At 35.2% G+C, this 18,489-nt stretch overlaps 1 non-coding gene across 1 annotated transcript; it reads right to left on the reverse strand.

The window, feature by feature from the left end:
• Positions 1-780: 780 nt before the first annotated feature.
• Positions 781-884, reverse strand: LOC123581612. The gene has a single exon (XR_006703866.1). It is a non-coding gene; the product is annotated as a U6 spliceosomal RNA (small nuclear RNA).
• Positions 885-18,489: the final 17,605 nt, after the last annotated feature.

Here is an 18,489-nt window from a genome sequence, read left to right on the forward strand (position 1 = left end):
TCATCCAACTACATTGTTCCCAAATTCCTGCCCTACAGAAAACTGTAAGATAATAGGTGGTCTGTGTTTTCAGCTGCTAAGTTTTGGGATAATTTGTTACACAGCAATGAATAATGAATACATTGGGTTACGAAATGCCTTACTAAACCTCAGCTCTGGCTTCTGTAAATCCTTTTAAATAACAAAAGATGAGAGGAAATGGCATGTTATAGCTCCCAGAAATTATGGTTCTCTTTAGCTGTAATGCATTTCTTTTGCTAAAACATAGAAAGCGGGCATATTCATTACCCATGACACACATACTAAAGCGATATTTTTATTTGTAAATACTACAACAAATTTCAAGTATGTCATCTAAGAATCTGTTCAGTGTTGATAAAGCTGTTCTTCAGTTGTCCCAGAGGGGATTTTAGAAAAGGATAAGATTCAAGCACAAATAAATTGCTTAGTACTAATATATATTATTTACGCATATATATGTAATATATATACAATATATCAATGTATATATATACTTTATGAGACCAAAATAATAAGATAATCAAACTCTCAGCCTGAATTCATTGGTCATCTGAGAGACTGAATTTCATTGTTCTGTCTTGAAATTTAGAATAGTGTGTATTTCACTGAAGTTAAACATAAAAAATGGATCAGTTATACCAATGATTTTTTAAAATCATTGTAGCCTTGGCTACGAAATAGAAAACAAAATAAAATATGTCACCCCAAATCTGATTAAATTAATATAAAAGTTAAATTGACATTTCATAAGTTATTTTTAAAAATATGGAACACTTCATGAATTTGTGTGTCATCCTTATGCAGGGGCCTTGCAAATCTCTATATCATTCCAATTTTAGTATATGTGCTGCTGCAGTAAGCATGCTAACTTTTGTTCCAATAGAATCCTTATCCCCTTAGCAATTTGATAAAGAATATAATAAATATATACCATCACTAATTTGAAATTGAATTATTTGCTACTTAGGTTTTTATAGGTACCGTGCTAAATGAGAATATTAGCAATGCATGTATTTTTTCTACTTAATGGTTTATAGTTTGTCTTTCCACTTTGCCTATTTTTTGTATGCCTGGAAATTAGGAGATAGATATATTTATATCTTATTATCTTCTTCTTCTTCTTCTTTTTTTTTTTTGCCCCAGAACATGCTTTTAAATCATTGTTCCTTATTGTCATACACTGCTTCTTATTGATTAGATATATTTTACTGAGCAAGTTGGTTATATCAATAAATTGTCAGACTTAGTTACAACATTAACAGAAAGATAAGTATAATACAGATAGTACCTTCTTAGTACTAAATAAAGAATGGTCCTTGAGGTCAAGAAGCATAGAGTCAAGGAAGTTAAACAATTAAACAAACAATTGTGATTAAGTGTTTTAGGGGTATAAGTTAGGTACAAAGGATTTAACACCATTGATGATGGATTGTAAAATTTGAGTTATGGAAAAGTGAAGACAGGATGTCTTCATAAATGGTGACTCCATGTGAGGTAAATGGATTAGAGAGATTGACAAAGTCAAAGAATTATGAATGCAGATCTTAATTTTAGCACAAATTTGCTATGTGGCTGGAAGAGTTACCAAAATAACGAAAGGCTTCTTTTTTATGAAAGAGGTCTTCTTCATCACCCTTATACTTATAGGAGGATTTAGAATTGTGCTGTGAATCAGAGAAGGGGAACGTGTGTTTGTTTCAACATTCTAGGAAAAACTACATTATGTCTCCACCAACCTATAGTAGTGAGAGAGAAAATCTGTGGCCATGATACCATGTGATGTATGTATTTGATACCATGATTCTAGAACTAAATTCCCTTAATTTTAAAACAAATATTGGTACTAATTCCATTAAGCCCAACATTCCTCTGTAAGTTTGCCTCTACCAAAAATCTTGAACACCTGTTTTTATTTTCTTTTCGTCAAATGGACTCCTATTTCATTTCAGTGTTCTGAATTGCATGATCTCATGCCCCATCTTCCTTCTCAAAACTTTCATTATGCTTTCTAAAGCTCTTGATCTATGACAACCTTGCTCTCATTAACTTAGAATAAAATGGAAATAGGGCCAATTTTTGTCTGGCCTGCTTTGCTTCTCTAATGTCACTTCACTCTCTCCCCAGCTCACCACGTTCTAGCATCGTTGGTTCTCTGACTCTACATCATGCTATATGCTTTCCTTTTCCAGGTACTTTGCACTCGATTTCCCTTATGTCTAAAAATTCATCTGCTGGTTATTTGGTAACCAACTCCTTCCATTCCTTCAGATCATAATTTAGGTTGTCTCTACATGAAGTCTATCCTCCTTACCTTCTATCACCTTAATTTATAGCCTCTCACACACAATATTATTATCTATTGAATCTCCCTTCTAATTCTGTTTCATTGGCTTGATTTTGTTGTGTGTTTATTTTTTGTTTATTGTTGATAAGTCTCATTTCATAATGAGAATATAAAACCTGGGAGTCCTGGGTGGCTCAATCAGTCAAACATCCAACTTTGGCTCAGATCATGATCTCGCAGTTCGTGAGTTCGAGACCCACATCGGGCTCTCTGTTGTCAGCACAAAGCCTCCTCTATCTCTCTCTCTCTGTCCCTGTCCTGCTTTCTCTCTCTGTTTGAAAAATAAATTAAAAAAATAACAAAGTATAAATAAAACTTAAATGTTTAATGCAATATTGCTTTCAATATACTAGTAGCAAGCATTTTTGTATTGTCCATTCTGTGTGAAGTAGTAGGCATTGAATAGTATAAGATATGCAGTTTTTTTTCCAACACGTAGTCATCAAAAAAGAAAAACAAAGTAAAAACAATTTAGTACATGGGAAGCAATATTGCATTAAATATTTCTTAAGGGTTCTGAGACAGTTAATGTATTCCTGAAATTTAGATTATTATAAATGAGTCATTTTCAGCAGGGAACATTCTTATTTTTCTTAAAATTGAAGTCTTTTATTCAGGATACCATTATTTTTAAGATACTTAACTTTATGTGTTTTTTTCTCTTCTTTCCACAAAGGCAAAGAAATGGGCACTATAAAAGGAACAATCACATTCTCTGATCCCTTGTAATCATTCAAACAAGCTAATTATTAATATGTAGCTTTTCAAGTTTTGAATCTTCAAACTCACACACTTTGAGGGAGAAAAATGAAGTAATTAGACCTGGTTTTTGTGAATACCCCCATTTACGGAATATATATTATGGGCTACATTGCTAGGTGCTTTGTCCTCTCTCATTCTATGCCATTTAATTTTTGGCTTGTACTAACAATGTTGTGATTACTAATAACAATAAGAAGATAAATAAGACAAGACAAAAGAATAAGAGGAAACTCAGTTTGAGAGATTAAGAAATTTCTCAAAGGTAGTTATAAAAGTGTGTGTGATGGTTAATGTTATGTGTCAATTTGGGCCACAATGTCCAGATATTTGGTGAAATATTATTCTCTACATATCTGGGTGTTTCTGTGAGGATGGTTTGGGGTGATATTGACATTTAAATCCATGGGCTGTCTGTAAAACATATTGTCCTCCATAATTTGGGTGGGCCTCATCCAATCAGTTGAGGGTCTGACTATAATAAAGACTGATCTCTGAGCAAGTTGAAATTCTACTTGCAGATGACACTCAGACCAGGACTACAACATCAACTTTTCCCTGGATTTCCAGTCTGCATATTTTGGAACTTGTAGTCTTCATAACCATATGAGTCAGCTCCTTAAGATAAATCTCTGTAGATATACACATGCTGTTGATTCTGTTTCTCTGGAGAACTCTGAAAAATACAGAGTGGATCAAGGATTATAAACCATAACTATCTGATCCCCAAACCCCCCTAGTTTTACCAAAATACACAATACACAAAATACACAATATACCTTCTTGCAAAAGATAAACCTCCAAGAAAGATTTGGTCAGACTTTAGAGTATAGCATATTTTAGCTGATAGTTTAGGCAATTGGGTAGGAACCAGGCTGAAAGACTAAAGTTATAAATTGATATAAAGGAGAAATAGCAGCATTGTACAGTAGTTGAGAATGCAGAATTGAGAACAGGAAGCCCAGTGTTTCAATTCCAGCTGTACTGTCTAACTGGGAGTACCTGGGCAAGTTCTTTAACCTCCCTATAATGAAACTTGTAGGAACCCACCCAGTTCTGCTTGGATCTAGATCCTTTTAACTGTTTTGTTCATTCCAGTTTGCTTTACCTATGTGTTATTTGCTTCAAACTGCTACAGTAGGGACTCTATTCAGAGGACTCCCATTTGCAACTAAAGCTGTTTTGACTACAGGTAGACAGATAGGACGTGCCTGGAAGCTTATAACTGCCTGGGGTATTGTTAGCCAAGGACTAACTGGTGTAGTAGGGTGAAAATTCAGCTCATTTGTCTTCGAGATAATATATAAGGCCTAATTTATATTCTAGAACTTCCCTCTGGGATAAGGCCATGCTTAGGTAGAAATTATACCTTACTTGGTTTCTTTATCTTTCCAACCTGCTTCCTCCATTTCCTTCTGGTTTCTCCTGGGAGCACTTTCTAGATAAATCATTTGCTTAATAATCCTCTTGCCAGTCTCCTTTGGGGAAAATTGAATAAAGACATCAAGTTTCTCATCTCTACAGTTGGAATGTACTCTTTAAGTCAAAGGTTGTTGTGAGGGTTAAGTGAATTAGTACATACAGAACACTTATAACAATAACTAACACATTTAATGTGATAAATATGTCTTAGTATATTAATTATAAAATACTGAAACAATATATGTTCAATTAAAACCACAAAAAACTTTTCGAATGCTTACTATGTAGTATACACATTCTATGCATCAAAAAACAAGTAATCAGCTATCCCATATTTACTCTCAAGTATATTCAATCTACATAGAGAGAGAAGCTAATATTAATAAATGCAACCTAGTCAATATAATGATAGCAGTACATATTGAGTGCTAATGGTTTTCTGAATAGTAATATAAAAAAGTCATCTTGGGAACAGAACTCAGCCCAAGTAATCAAGGAAGATATTTGTCAAAATGGCTAAGTAGGAATTACACAGTTAAAAAAGTGTGGAGGATTATGGGGAGTGAAATAGAGACAACAATATATGCAATGTTTGAAATATTCGGAAGAGTTTTGCAAATTATTATTATTTGAGTTGAGTGTAGATGTGTGTCTGCTTATGTGCATTTGTCTGTAAATGTATGTCAAAGTATGTGGTGATATATGTGTGTATGTGTATGTGTCTAGTTGGGAGTGTATTGTGCGTGGCAGAGAGAGTGAGAGAGCAGGTATATACATGAATCTGTGTTGAGGTGTATTTAGGGGCTTAGGATTGGCATGGAGGCTGAAGAGATAGGCAGAAACTGTGTTAGCATTCTGATATATTCAGGAGTTTGTACTTTATCTTAAAGGCAATGTCAAGTCAAGGATAGATTTTAGTAGGGGAATGGAATATTAGAAAGACAAGTTTGGCAACTGTTTAGAATGGAATTGAGGGAAAGGATGGTAAATAGGTTTTCAACTCATATGTCAACTCTGATCAATTGGTAGTGGCTGCCTGGAGTTCTTGTTGAGGAGGATTTTGAGGTCTTGTCCAGGTTAAATTGGAAAGAACTCCATGACTGAGTATCAGTGTCTTCCATTTATTTCTCATGTCCTAACCCTTTCTTTATTGAATCTGTCCCCTAAAGTGCATATCTGTTATAGATATCAGATGTAGATCAACTGATATCATCATAAAAATACAGATGAAAAACTTTTTTCTCTGAATGATTCTAACCTTGAAAATGCAATAACATTTTTACTTGTCTTAGGAAAAAATATATGGGTTAGCACAGACATTAACACATAGATATATTAAAATTATTGATTTAATGATTTCAACTAATTTGTAAACACTATTTGGAAAGAAAGCTCTGGTAATCCATATGTGTAGTATCAGAATAGAAAGAAAACCAAACACGTAAATAAGAAAGTTTTAAGACTAAATATTATGAGAAATTATTGTGTTTGTAAATATATAGATTGTGCCAAAATTTTCCCCCCTTTACTTCAGTTAGACTAAATACCCCTTGTTTGTGTTTTGCATATTACCCTACTGATTTAGATTTAATTGACTAAATGTTATAAAATATTCCAGAGTCATCTTTACATAGTCCAAAGAACAAAGCATTTGGAGCCAGACAAGCCTACTTTAGAATCCTGAATTTGTCACTTACCAACATTTGGATCTCAGACAAGATTTCCTTGGTGTGTCCCCTCTCTAAACATGTAGTACTAACTTAATAAAATTATTATGAGGTTCAAATTCAATAATATGTATGTATACAAAACACAACTTATAGAATAGTGTAATAAGTCCTGTTGAGTTTTGAAAATACGGTTCTTATGTCACATTATGTTAATTGTTTGAAAAAAGACTAAAGTAATTTTGAAATCAGTCACATGCTAAGAAATGTTTAAAAACAAAAAATCCCTAAAATACACATTTATTTTTAGTCCATTACATACTAAAATGTTAGATACTGGAGTCACTAATTTAAAAATTCATGGTTCACATAATAATAAGTTAATAGTACAAACAGAGATATATGTGTGCCTCGCTCTCCATTAAACAAAGTGCAACTTGAGTATGATTTCTTAAGAACCCCATAAGAGAAAATCACATAGTAATATTAAATATAAATTTAACTATAAATTGATTTTCATAGAACTATTCTGAATTGCTTTTATAGCACATGGTTATTAATACATGAATTCTGAATTGAGACATGGCTTCAAATACCATTGCTCTTTCCAAAATGCCCACACAGAGATTAGATGTGAGAGTAAATAGATCTTTTCACTTTTAATGGTTAATAATTACCCTTCAAAATGATACCTTCATTGATAATACCACTTTATATACAAATTGTGTTTGATTCTTTTAAATAGGATAATGTTGGAAATGGATCTAATGGTTTTACGTACATTAATGATTTTCTCGAGCTTCGTGTAATTTAAGAGAACACTGAGTTGAAGTGTAGTTGATTTGTAGTATGTTCAGTGTCTTTCTATTCCATCAGGTACTGCATTAGCATGACCCCAGAGTCTGCAGTTTTAAAACCTGGGAAATAGAGCAAAACTTGCCGAGAAAATGGTCCCTATAGCAAAGACTTGGAAAAAAAAATATTGCTCTAAAAACTAGTGTCCTTGGTCCAGCAATAAATATGTTATAATTTTAATTTAAAAAAGCTAAATATGAAATCATTTTTTCTAATGTTGACACTCATGTTGTAAAAAATTCAATTTTTCAGAAAGTGTTTCATCTAATTTTAAAGACTATCACATTCAATGGATCACCATGTAATACACCATTAGTGCCTCACTGTTCAATTATATGAAGACCAAACTACTAGAGAAATGATCCATTTTATAAATTCTTACTATATTTAGATTTAAAATCTGTTGTTTTGTGATCTCTTGCAACTTGATGTCACACATTATCATCTTCTTTTCATTTAGTAGAAGCATGGGGAAAGAAAATGTACTATCCAGTCATGGTTGAGTTTCTTTATGTTTCACTTCAGTTTTCTGGGCATTACTAGTGGCTTTTATTTCACAGTTGTTTCTTGTTTAAGTCTCACACAAGATGACAACAGCATGGGGCAAATCATTTTTGGCTTAATTTGAAATGGTGTTTTCAGGGTATTTTAACAGCAGCAATTCTCATATGAGCAAGTAAAGATCATAAATGTTATCTGTATCTCCCCAGATAAACTACAAATAGAAAAACAAACACACACCAGAATTTGTAAAGTGATAAAGGAATTTAGTATGTCTAAGCCATGTGAGTAGAGTTTGAACATGGACAAAATCTATATATATGAAATTTGGCACACTCTTAAAAGGAACAAGCTAAAAACAAGGAAAATAAAAATGCTTACAAATCAAACAAACTCTACACCTAAATTTTTTTTAACTTTTTTTTTTTAACATTTATTTATTTTTGAGAGACAGAGACAGAGTCAGAGCAGGGGAGGGGCTGAGAGACAATGAGACACAGAATTCGAAGCAGGCTCCAGGCTCTGAGCTGTCAGCACAGAGCCCGATGTGGGGCTCAAACCCACGAACTGTGAGATCATGACCTGAGCTGAAGTCGGATGCTTAACCGACTGAGCCACCCAGGCGCCCCTACACCTAAATTTAATCTAACTTTATGCTATCCAGGTGAAATATATGTATGCTAGGTGTCAAAAAAAGTTAATAATTACAAAGTTATTGCTCTGTGCATGTGTGTGCGTGTGTATGTGTGTGTGTGTTGGGGGAAGGAATACTCTTAAAGATAAACAGTAAAAGTCATCTGGTTAACTTACTGAGAAAGATAGTGAAGTTATTTCAACAAAAATAGATTGATAAAAACTTGGGAGCAGGAACTGTGCCTTGTGGATTCTTATGTCCTCTACCTCAAGCATGTGATCATTCACCCATTGGCTAACAGTAAGAATGAACAAATGGTGGGCATCTGGGTGTCTCAGTTGGTTAAGTGTCTAACTTCGGCTTGGGTCATGATTTCAAGTTCGTGAGTTTGAGACCTGTTGATATTTACCAATATCTGATTTTGAGTGAGTATGTGAGTGTCACAAGCAAAAGTATATTTATCTCCTTACCATCTCAAGTTAACGTTGTTAGTGAACTCTTTGTATGCAGAATTATAATTAAGACACATGTGGGTTTCTCTATTTCATCTCGATAAATTCTAACCATCAAACTGTATAATGAGGCTATCTCCTCCCTAGATCTGTATTCTATTTTTATATAATGTAAGCCCAAGATTACATCTACTTTTTTATAAGCCATCAAATTATACTGACAATTCATATTGTTTGTTTTAAATAAAAATCCCAACCTTTTCACATGAAGAAATCAAGTTACTATTTCTTTTCTGTATATACAAACTGATTGTAAAAAAAATTGTATGTAAGTCAAATGAAAATTAAAATTTTGGCTGAGAAAGTGATGACCCAAGGCACATAAGTATATTTAAAATTCATTTATTTATAAATAAGAGGGGCACGATTTTCATAGTTTATGTATTAATTAAATTGTTCTGCTGAGCCTGAGATGAATGAATTTGGAAAAGAGACAATACTTTCAGAGTTATTGTCTGGAACTCATATCCACATAAAAAGTGATGGAGAAAAAAACCACCTGCAGTATTTCAACTTCTATTAATTCTTACTGAATTTTCTTCTCTTTGTTTTTTATTATTGAATTTGTAAACACTTTTCTTACCAATCACCTGTCCTAATGCACACTACTTCACTTTTATGTATACATAAATATACTATACATTTCTGTAAATAAAAGTGGGAGAGGATATTGCCCATGTCACTTTGGTTCTTAAGTGAACAAATATAAGCTCACACGAATTATATTTGATTTCAGTGAGTTTGCCATGGTAATGATAGAGTAGATATTTGTAATCAAAGCTAGTTATTTCTAAAAATTCATGAAGTATACATACCTTAATAAAAGTAGGTTTTAAAAAACAGTAATATTTTGTGGTGGAAATGGAGAAGAAGAAACAGACTTAAATTAATCATGCAAAAAAAATTTCTAGTCCCAAAAGTTTGGTTGTAATTGGGTGGCATTAAGATAGAAATGCTCAAAATAGAGTTTTGTTGTGTTGTGTTTCATTTTTTTTCTTACAAAAGCTGTTCTTAACTTATATTTCTAAATATAAATATAACTATTGAAACTCATTGTAAAGGCATGCTGTTTGAATTTGTATCCTGTCCTCTCCTCCTTTTTCCAGGACCAGTAATGCATCCTACCATAAGACAGATCTAATCAACAATGTTACTGTGCCTTCTCTGACTTCTCATTTGAAATTAACATTTTTTTGTCCCCAAGATTGACAGATAATATTTTTTTTTGTTTTTCTGCATGTTTTATATTGCTTTTCTAGTATTTATCATTCTATGTTTATAAAGAGTTCTCAGCTTACTTTGCCACCCCCTTAAATCCATTATAATACATTTTGTTTCTATATTCCTTCTTTATCTAATAACCATGTTTCCAGGAACAATGCATGTTTATGAAATATATCTTACTCATTAATAAATGTCTTGTTGTTCTTAAATCAACATTAAAATAAACATACATATGTCTAGGAGAATAAAAGTAGCCTGCATAGGGTGGCATTCCAAATTCAAATTCTAAGTTCATTTCTTTTACTTATTAAGAGTAAAAACAATAAACTCTCTAAAAGAGAGGATTAAATGATATAACTAAATACAAATGCAAATTAGAGCTTTGCTCATACACCATATCTTATCTATAAGATTGGCAAACATTCAAAAGTTTGCAAAAATACTTTGTTGCCAAGGCTACAGGAAAGCAGGAACTCATACATTTTTGTTAGGAAAGCAAAATGGTACAACCTTATGAAAGGGAATTTGGCAAATTACATATTCGTTTCCCCTTTTACACTGAGATCTCATTTCGAGAAATCTATTCTAAAATACACTGGCAAAAATCCAAAAATACACATACACATATCTTGTTGCGGTAGTGTTTGCAGTTTTAAACAGTGTATTGTGGCTGCAAGTTATTGTCCACCAATAGATTGAATAACTGATGATACCACAATGGGGTCCCACAATGGGGACTTTGTTGCTGTAAAGAGTAATAATTTATGTCTATATGCTTTTCTGATATATATCTGGGATTAATTATTTTAGAGATAAAAAGTGGGGTAAAGTGTGTGTAAGATGTGGGCAAGGTATCAATTTATTTCCTCTCAGCTCCTAATCAACCCTTTTTGTCTTGTTTTGTGATACCAGAGCAATATCCTCTTCCTAAAAATTTGTTCTTTACAGCTAGCAAAAATATTTAGCTTCGTTAAGAGAAAGCGTTAGAGTGGCATTGTAAACAGACAGAGATACGATGTCACTTCCTTTCCCAGTTCTGGTCCTGTTTCCAGTTTTCCTTTTATCAAGCATGGTTCTTGAGGTCCATTGATGCTCATATTGTAAGAACAAATACAAATTAAAAATAGAAGATTTTAATTCTCCTGTTGAAGTTAAAGGAAGGGAATCCACCTTTGTTTGGGGCATTTACTTTGGAGAAGTCGTATATTCTTTCTTTGCCTCTTTGAAATGTGTGTAAATTTATTAGAAGGGTAAAAGAGTAACCCAGGAACCTGGGAACCTGTCAAGGCTTAGGAGCCATCTCTTGAAATGCAAGATGTCGACCCTATCTCCCAGTTTCCTGGTTCCAGGTTGCAAACCTAACCTTATTCCTGTCATAAGGATATAAGAAATTATGTTTTCTTTTAAAAGTATTTAGCAAAACAAGTGGCTACTTTAATTACCAAGTGATTTAGGATAAACTGTATGTAACAAATGGTGCTGTAGAGTCCTCTTAATCAAGGATTAGTTATTGTTTATCTGAAAAATGTATATAATGTACCACTTGGCTACATAAAAGGGTATGATTTCTTAGAGTTTTTGTGATCTCTTTAGAAAAAACCTGTGATGCACATCATGTTATGGTTTAATACTCTTTCCCTAACAAAACTTGTTTTATTTCTCTTCTATTTCTGTAGAGAGGTTTTCTCAGGTGGCAGGAGATTTAGTTTCCAGTTATATTTACCCAACAATATTAGTGGACCTCACAGACTCTCCCAATACAAGGATGCTATATGGCAGTTTTCAGTCAAGCTCTTGGGCCACCTACTCCTAGAACCCAATGTAAAGACCATCTCTGCCACATTCTCCCAGTCAGTGGGCTATTTCTATGATCAAGTTTCTACCACCATGGAGACAACTACTTACCTATCTTACAACTGCTTTCTGTAGACCATCGTGGATAGTGTTAATCTGTTTTATTACCTATGTTACCTGTTCGTTAGCAAATGCCACTCTCATAGCAGTTGTGGCAGAACCCTCCATCAATTTGCCTGACTTAGTGACCATATCTATAGACCTGTTGTGCCTGACCCACACCTTGTGACAACTGTGGGTGATTCCAACAGCATAGCTCCAGCTTGCACTCTCAGAAACTTGTTTTGACACCAGTAGAGTTGTTGGCTTCTGAGTTTGACAGACCCTCTTCAAAGAGATTTAAATCTGTCTTTGGGAAGGTGTCTTTCTTTTTTATAACTCTGCCTTAGTCTATAGATAGTAGCTTTATGTTTCCATTTACTAATTTTAGATCTATGAATATTTCTTTATTTCTTTAAGTAGTTAACTACCTTTGTCTGTTAAAAACTCTTTCTATTAAAATTCCTTTCTCAAAATAAGAGGTTTTTTTCCAACTCTTAATTGAATCTGATTGATACTGGGTTGATATTGGGAGTGATTTTTGGCAGACACCCTCTCTGGGGTGGGATTGGATTGGGCTTCAGTGTAATGCTGAGCTCCTTGTAAAAGATCCTTGGGAAGCTAGTAATCTGTAGTATGCAGTGGCTTCTAATTTATCAAGTTATCACATGTGGTTGATTGTTTCCTTTGATTTCTCTTTTTTTATGTTTATTTATTTTTGAGAGAGAGAGAGAGAGAGAGAGCGCACAAGGAGGGGAGGGGCAGAGAGAAAGGAAGACACAGAATCAGAAGCAGGCTCCAGGCTCTGAGCTGTCAGTACAGAGCCCGATGCGGGGCTCGAACCCACAGACAGTGAGGTTATGATCTGAGTCGAAGTCGGACGCTTAACCAACTGAGCCACCCAGGTGCCCAACATTTGGTTGACTGTGATAAAATTCTAACTTAAACAAGAAACTTGAGGGCCCAAGAGGCTGCTCCACTTGACCATTATGGAGGTAATTATGGACCATTGTCTGGCTGTAGTGTTACATGCATTCTTCTGTATGCACTGCACTTATAGAAAGAAAATGACCAGCTCCAGTCTTTGACTTCACTTTAAATTTAGTCTGAAAATTAAAGAGCTTCCATGACAGCCATAAAATAATCAGTTATTTCCTGTATCTCAGAAGCAATATTGCTAAAAACAAAAAACAAAAAACAAAAACAAAAAACCCACAAAATTTAATTATATGCGGCAGAAATACGACATCAACTGGGTTCACAGCCTCATCAACTTTCTCATGTGACAAAGAGGGTGTAGATTAGGGGGAAAAAAAGGAACCCTGAAACTTGAAATGGATACTTGGAACTCAGATGAAACTGAGGATTTTGGACCCTAGTTTACACAGCCTTCCTTGCTATTGGGAGTGGCACACCCTCTTGTTTGTTTTCAGCAGCTTGCCTTTCTGTACTTGAAAACTTGGAATAAGTTTTTTGGGGGGCAGATGCCTTGCAAGGACATGTCCATTCTCCTCAAGGCCATCACAGCCATCTTCTATTACCGTGGGACTCCTACTAATATCTCCTCCCTCTGAAGATCATTAAACAGAAGCACTGTCACGTCCTTGGTGAAACTGCAGGTGTTAATGCCATGATAAATGCATTTTAAAAGTCATTAGTGGTAACGCTTACAAAATTCAATGTATGTCACCTGTTTACACATAAGTCAGAGAGAGCTTGACTAATAACTGACTTATTTCAAATTTAATCTGGTTTTAACCGAAGTTGCAACTTGTTTTGATGTAGTATTTTTTTTTAAGAGAGAGAGACAGCATAAGTGGGGAAGAGAGGGAGAATCTCAAACAGGGTCCACACTCAGCACTGAGCCCAACTTGGGGCTCCATCCCGTGACCCTGAGATCATGACCTGAGCTGAAATCAAGAGTCCGATGCTCAACTGACTGAACCACTCAGGAGCCCCTGATCTTTATTGGGCAGATCATCACAGCTCCTGGCACTTGGTATGCAGCTATTGGTTTGGCTAATACTGGCTTCTCTATATCAATATGAAAAAAAAAAATATTAGAAGCAAGTTTCACTTACTTAGTATGGCCAACAGTGCAGCTTCACAGTTGTCTGAAGGTAATGTTAATTCTGTTCTCTGCCATATTTTTGTCTGTAAATATTTTGATTTTTTTCACATTCTATTACTCATTACTGATTGTATCATTTTGATTGGATCTAATGAGTAGGAAGTAGGAACTACTTAAGCATCTTAGTATGATATATGCCAACTAGAGAGAGATTGACAAGTTCAATCTTTTGTAAATAAAACTTTATTGGAACAGAGCCATTATGTTTACATATTGTCTATAGTTACTCTTATACTATAACAATACAGTAGATGTGACAGACATCATATCTACTACAGACTTAAAAATATTTATTATATTTTCCTTTACAGGAAAAGTTTTCCACTCTTGAGATAGAGGGTAGGAGATAAATGCACCATAACTTTACAGGCTTGCTACCTAAATGAAGATTCTGGAGGTTCAGTGTTTTGCAGAGGTAGATGATAATCCCTGACAAAATTCAGAGGCCTGTTCACCAAATAAAGCTCCTTAGGATTGTGTGAATATATTTATAATACTTGATTCTTCTGACAGTCAAAAACCCTGTCACAGTCTGGTCATTATTTTCTTTAATTTTTGAAGCACTCTCAGAAACTAAAAGAATGGCCCTGGCTCCTGAACCTCCCCCCACAAAATGCCTGTCAATACCTCAGGATTTTTTTGTCACTCCCTTCCTCTTGGCTGTTTCTCAGTCTTTTCATAGGCTAAAGAATGCCATTTAGCCATTAGTTTGGGCGAGTTGGGCAAATTAAAATAACTACCAACAGGCAATCCCTCCAAAAACAAGACCTGAACTCAATAATCCAATTGAACTGGAAACTCCAGGCAGATGTTATGTTGGAGAATCTGTGGACTTGTGCTTCTTAACAGATGTAAGTAGAGCTTTCAAGGCTCCAACAGTTGTAACCAACACTTTCTTTCTATGGACCTCTGGAACTGTACTTATTATCTGGAATCAACCCTAGGAATTAATTTATTTTCCTCCTAATACCATGGTGACATACCCCTTAGGGTGATCATAAAAGACTTACAAATATTTAATTTTTAAATGTTTATTTATCTTTGAGAGAGGGAGAGAGACAGAGCATGAGTGGGGAAGGGCAGAGAGAGACGGAGACACAGAATCTGAAGAAGGCTCCAGACTCTGAGCTGTCTGTCCCACAAAGACCGATGTGGGGCTTGAATTCATGAACTGTGAGATCATGACCTGACCTGAAATTGGACACTTTACCAACTGAGCCACCCAGGCACCCGAAGACTTGTAACTAAAGAAACTATACCAATAGATTATGTATCCTTCAGATAACTAGGATGATTCACTGAAACGAGGCTAACTGTGCTTCCTTGGTCAACTTCTCTCTGAGAAGTTAGCCTTAAGTTCCCTGTGAGACAAATAGAACAGATTTGTCGGCCACTGTTGGTCACATTATTCAGATTGGCTAATATCAGTTTACACATGAGAAAATTCAACTGAAGCCAAGATGGAAAACCAACAGGTGAATATTATGAGGAGACACTTAAGTCTCTTACATTTTTGCATGTCTTATGAATGAAGATACACAGTTTTTGTTGTTGTTGTTGTTGTTGTTGTTGTTGTTTTTTGTTGGGGGAGGGACTATCTTTTCTGGTATGTTTGTATGATGAACAATCTTGGAAAATATAGTGTCTCCTTCAGAACAAATGACAGGTTTTCTTACTCTCTGTTATAAAGGAGTCAGGTTCTTTCTGCTCTGAGTTCCTCCTCTGTAATGTGACAAATTGTGGATACAGGCATCTTTCTTGGCTGATCAATGTTGCCCCTGTGGGACTCAGGTTCAAGCAGAACTGAGGCAAATATGCTAATGTTCATGATTTTTCCTGTGCCATCAGTAGTAATGTCATTTACCTCTGACCTGGGGGGGGGGGGTCTCATCTTTTTAATCAACATCCATAACATTGTGGCAAAGTAATGGTTTGGTTTGCATGTAGGGTAAACATTTGGATCCATTACTGTCCTTGGTATTCCTATTCCTTTTCCCAATCTTGCTGTTTCTTTTCCTTAGATTTTATCATATAATTTATTTTGCTTCTTTACCTGGCTTTCCCCTCCCAAATTTCTTCCTATAATATACAATCCATTAAATTAGGAGTTTGTGGGCGCCTGGGTGGCTTGGTCGGTTAAGCGTCCGACTTCGGCTCAGGTCATGATCTCATGGTCCATGAGTTCGAGCCCCGCGTCGGGCTCTGTGCTGACAGCTCAGAGCCTGGAGCCTGTTTCGGATTCTGGGTCTCCCTCTCTCTCTGCTCCTCCCCTGTTCATGCTCTGTCTCTCTCTGTCTCAAAAATAAATAAACGTTAAAAAAATTTAAAAAAAAATTAGGAGTTTGTATCTGATTCACTGATATAATCTTAGTTCTTAGAAAACTATCTGGCACATAGTGGGTGATGTGTAATTATTTATTGAATGAGTGAATAAACTCTGTAACAGTTGATATAATAATAAATACTATTCTCAATAATAAATTAAAAAATTTTAAATTAACTACTAGGACATACTCATCTGATCTATACACAAATAGGCTCAAAAAAGAAATAGTCATTTTCGAATAGAAAAATAGAAAAAATACATAGTTGAAAATGGAAATCTGAATAGTTTTGAAACAGAACTTAAATTCAATGAAGTACCATATAAGAAAACTTGCTGGATAAAGCAAATTGACATTACAAATAAACTAAGAGACTTCCAGTCTTATAAAAAATATTTATCTATTTAAATACATAAAGACATAAATAAATGTGACAATAATAGAAGTAGAAAGGCAAATTAGAAATCTAATTAAAGAAAAAAGGGAAAACAGGGAGAATCTGAAGACTAGCTCCTTAATGTTATAAAGATTACCGTAGTAGAATCTTAATGGAAAGACATGGAATTTTCCAGCAGTGTATATGACCCCAAGGGAAGTCCGTCTAATTTTGTCCAGGAGAATTAACAAGTCCACATGGGTAAGGAAAATAAGCCACAGTATCCTATCACAGTCTTTCTTGGTAATAGAAATAATTTTCTCTCTTTTGATTTGCATTCTTTTTTTTTCAATATATGAAGTTTATTGTCACATTGGTTTCCATACAACACCCAGTCTCATCCCAAAAGGTGCCCTCCTCGATACCCATCACCCACCCTCCCCTCCCTCCCACCCCCCATCAACCCTCAGTTTGTTCTCAGTTTTTAGAGTCTCTTATGCTTTGGCTCTCTCCCACTCTAACCTCTTTTTTTTTTTTTTTCCTTCCCCTCCTCCATGGGTTTCTGTTAAGTTTCTCAGGATCCACATAAGAGTGAAAACATATGGTATCTGTCTTTCTCTGTATGGCTTATTTCACTTAGCATCACACTCTCCAGTTCCATCCACGTTGCTACAAAGGGCCATATTTAATTCTTTCTCATTGCCGCGTAGTACTCCATTGTGTATATAAACCACAATTTCTTTATCCATTCATCAGTTGATGGACATTTAGGCTCTTTCCACAATTTGGCTATTTTGAGAGTGCTGTTCTCATATTGGGGTACAAGTTCCCCTATGCATCAGTACTCCTGTATCCCTTGGGTAAATTCCTATCAGTGCCATTGCTGGGTCATAAGGTAGATCTATTTTTAATTTTTTGAGGAACCTCCACACTGTCTTCCAGAGTGCCTGCACCAATTTGCATTCCCACCAACAGTGCAAGAGGGTTCCCGTTTCTCCACATCCTCTCCAGCATCTATAGTCTCCTGATTTGCTCATTTTGGCCACTCTGACTGGTGTGAGGTTATATCTGAGTGTGGTTTTGATTTGCATTTCCCTGATGAGGAACGATGTTGAACATCTTTTCATGTGCCTGTTGGCCATCCGGATGTCTTCTTTAGAGAAGTGTCTATTTGTGTTTTCTGGCCATTTCTTCACTGGGTTATTTGTTTTTCAGGTATGGAGTTTGGGGAGATCTTTATAGATTTTGGATACTAGCCCTTTGTCCGATATGTCATTTGCAAATATCTTTTCCCATTCCGTTGGTTGCCTTTTAGTTTTGTTGGTAGTTTCCTTTGCTGTGCAGAAGCTTTTTATCTGGATGAGGTCCCAGTAGTTCATTTTTGCTTTTAATTCCCTTGCCTTTAGGGATGTGTCAAGTAAGGAATTTCTGCAGCTGAGGTCAGAGAGGTCTTTTCCTGCTTTCTCCTCTAGGGTTTTGATGGTTTCCTGTCTCACATTCAGGTCCTTTATCCATTTTGAGTTTATTTTTGTGAATGGTGTGAGAAAGTGGTCTAGTTTCAATCTTCTGCATGTTGCTGTCCAGTTCTCCCAGCACCATTTGTTAAAGAGACTGTCTTTATTCCATTGGATATTCTTTCCTGCTTGTCAAAGATTAATTGGCCATACTTTTGTGGGTCTAGTTCTGGGGTTTCTATTCTATTCCATTGGTCTGTGTGTCTGTTTTTGTGCCAATACCATGCTGTCTTGATGATGACAGCTTTGTAGTAGAGGCTAAAGTCTGGGATTGTGATGCCTCCTACTTTGGTCTTCTTCTTCAAAATTACT

This window comes from Leopardus geoffroyi, chromosome A1, assembly GCF_018350155.1.
Source record: "Leopardus geoffroyi isolate Oge1 chromosome A1, O.geoffroyi_Oge1_pat1.0, whole genome shotgun sequence".
Lineage (NCBI taxonomy): Eukaryota > Metazoa > Chordata > Mammalia > Carnivora > Felidae > Leopardus > Leopardus geoffroyi.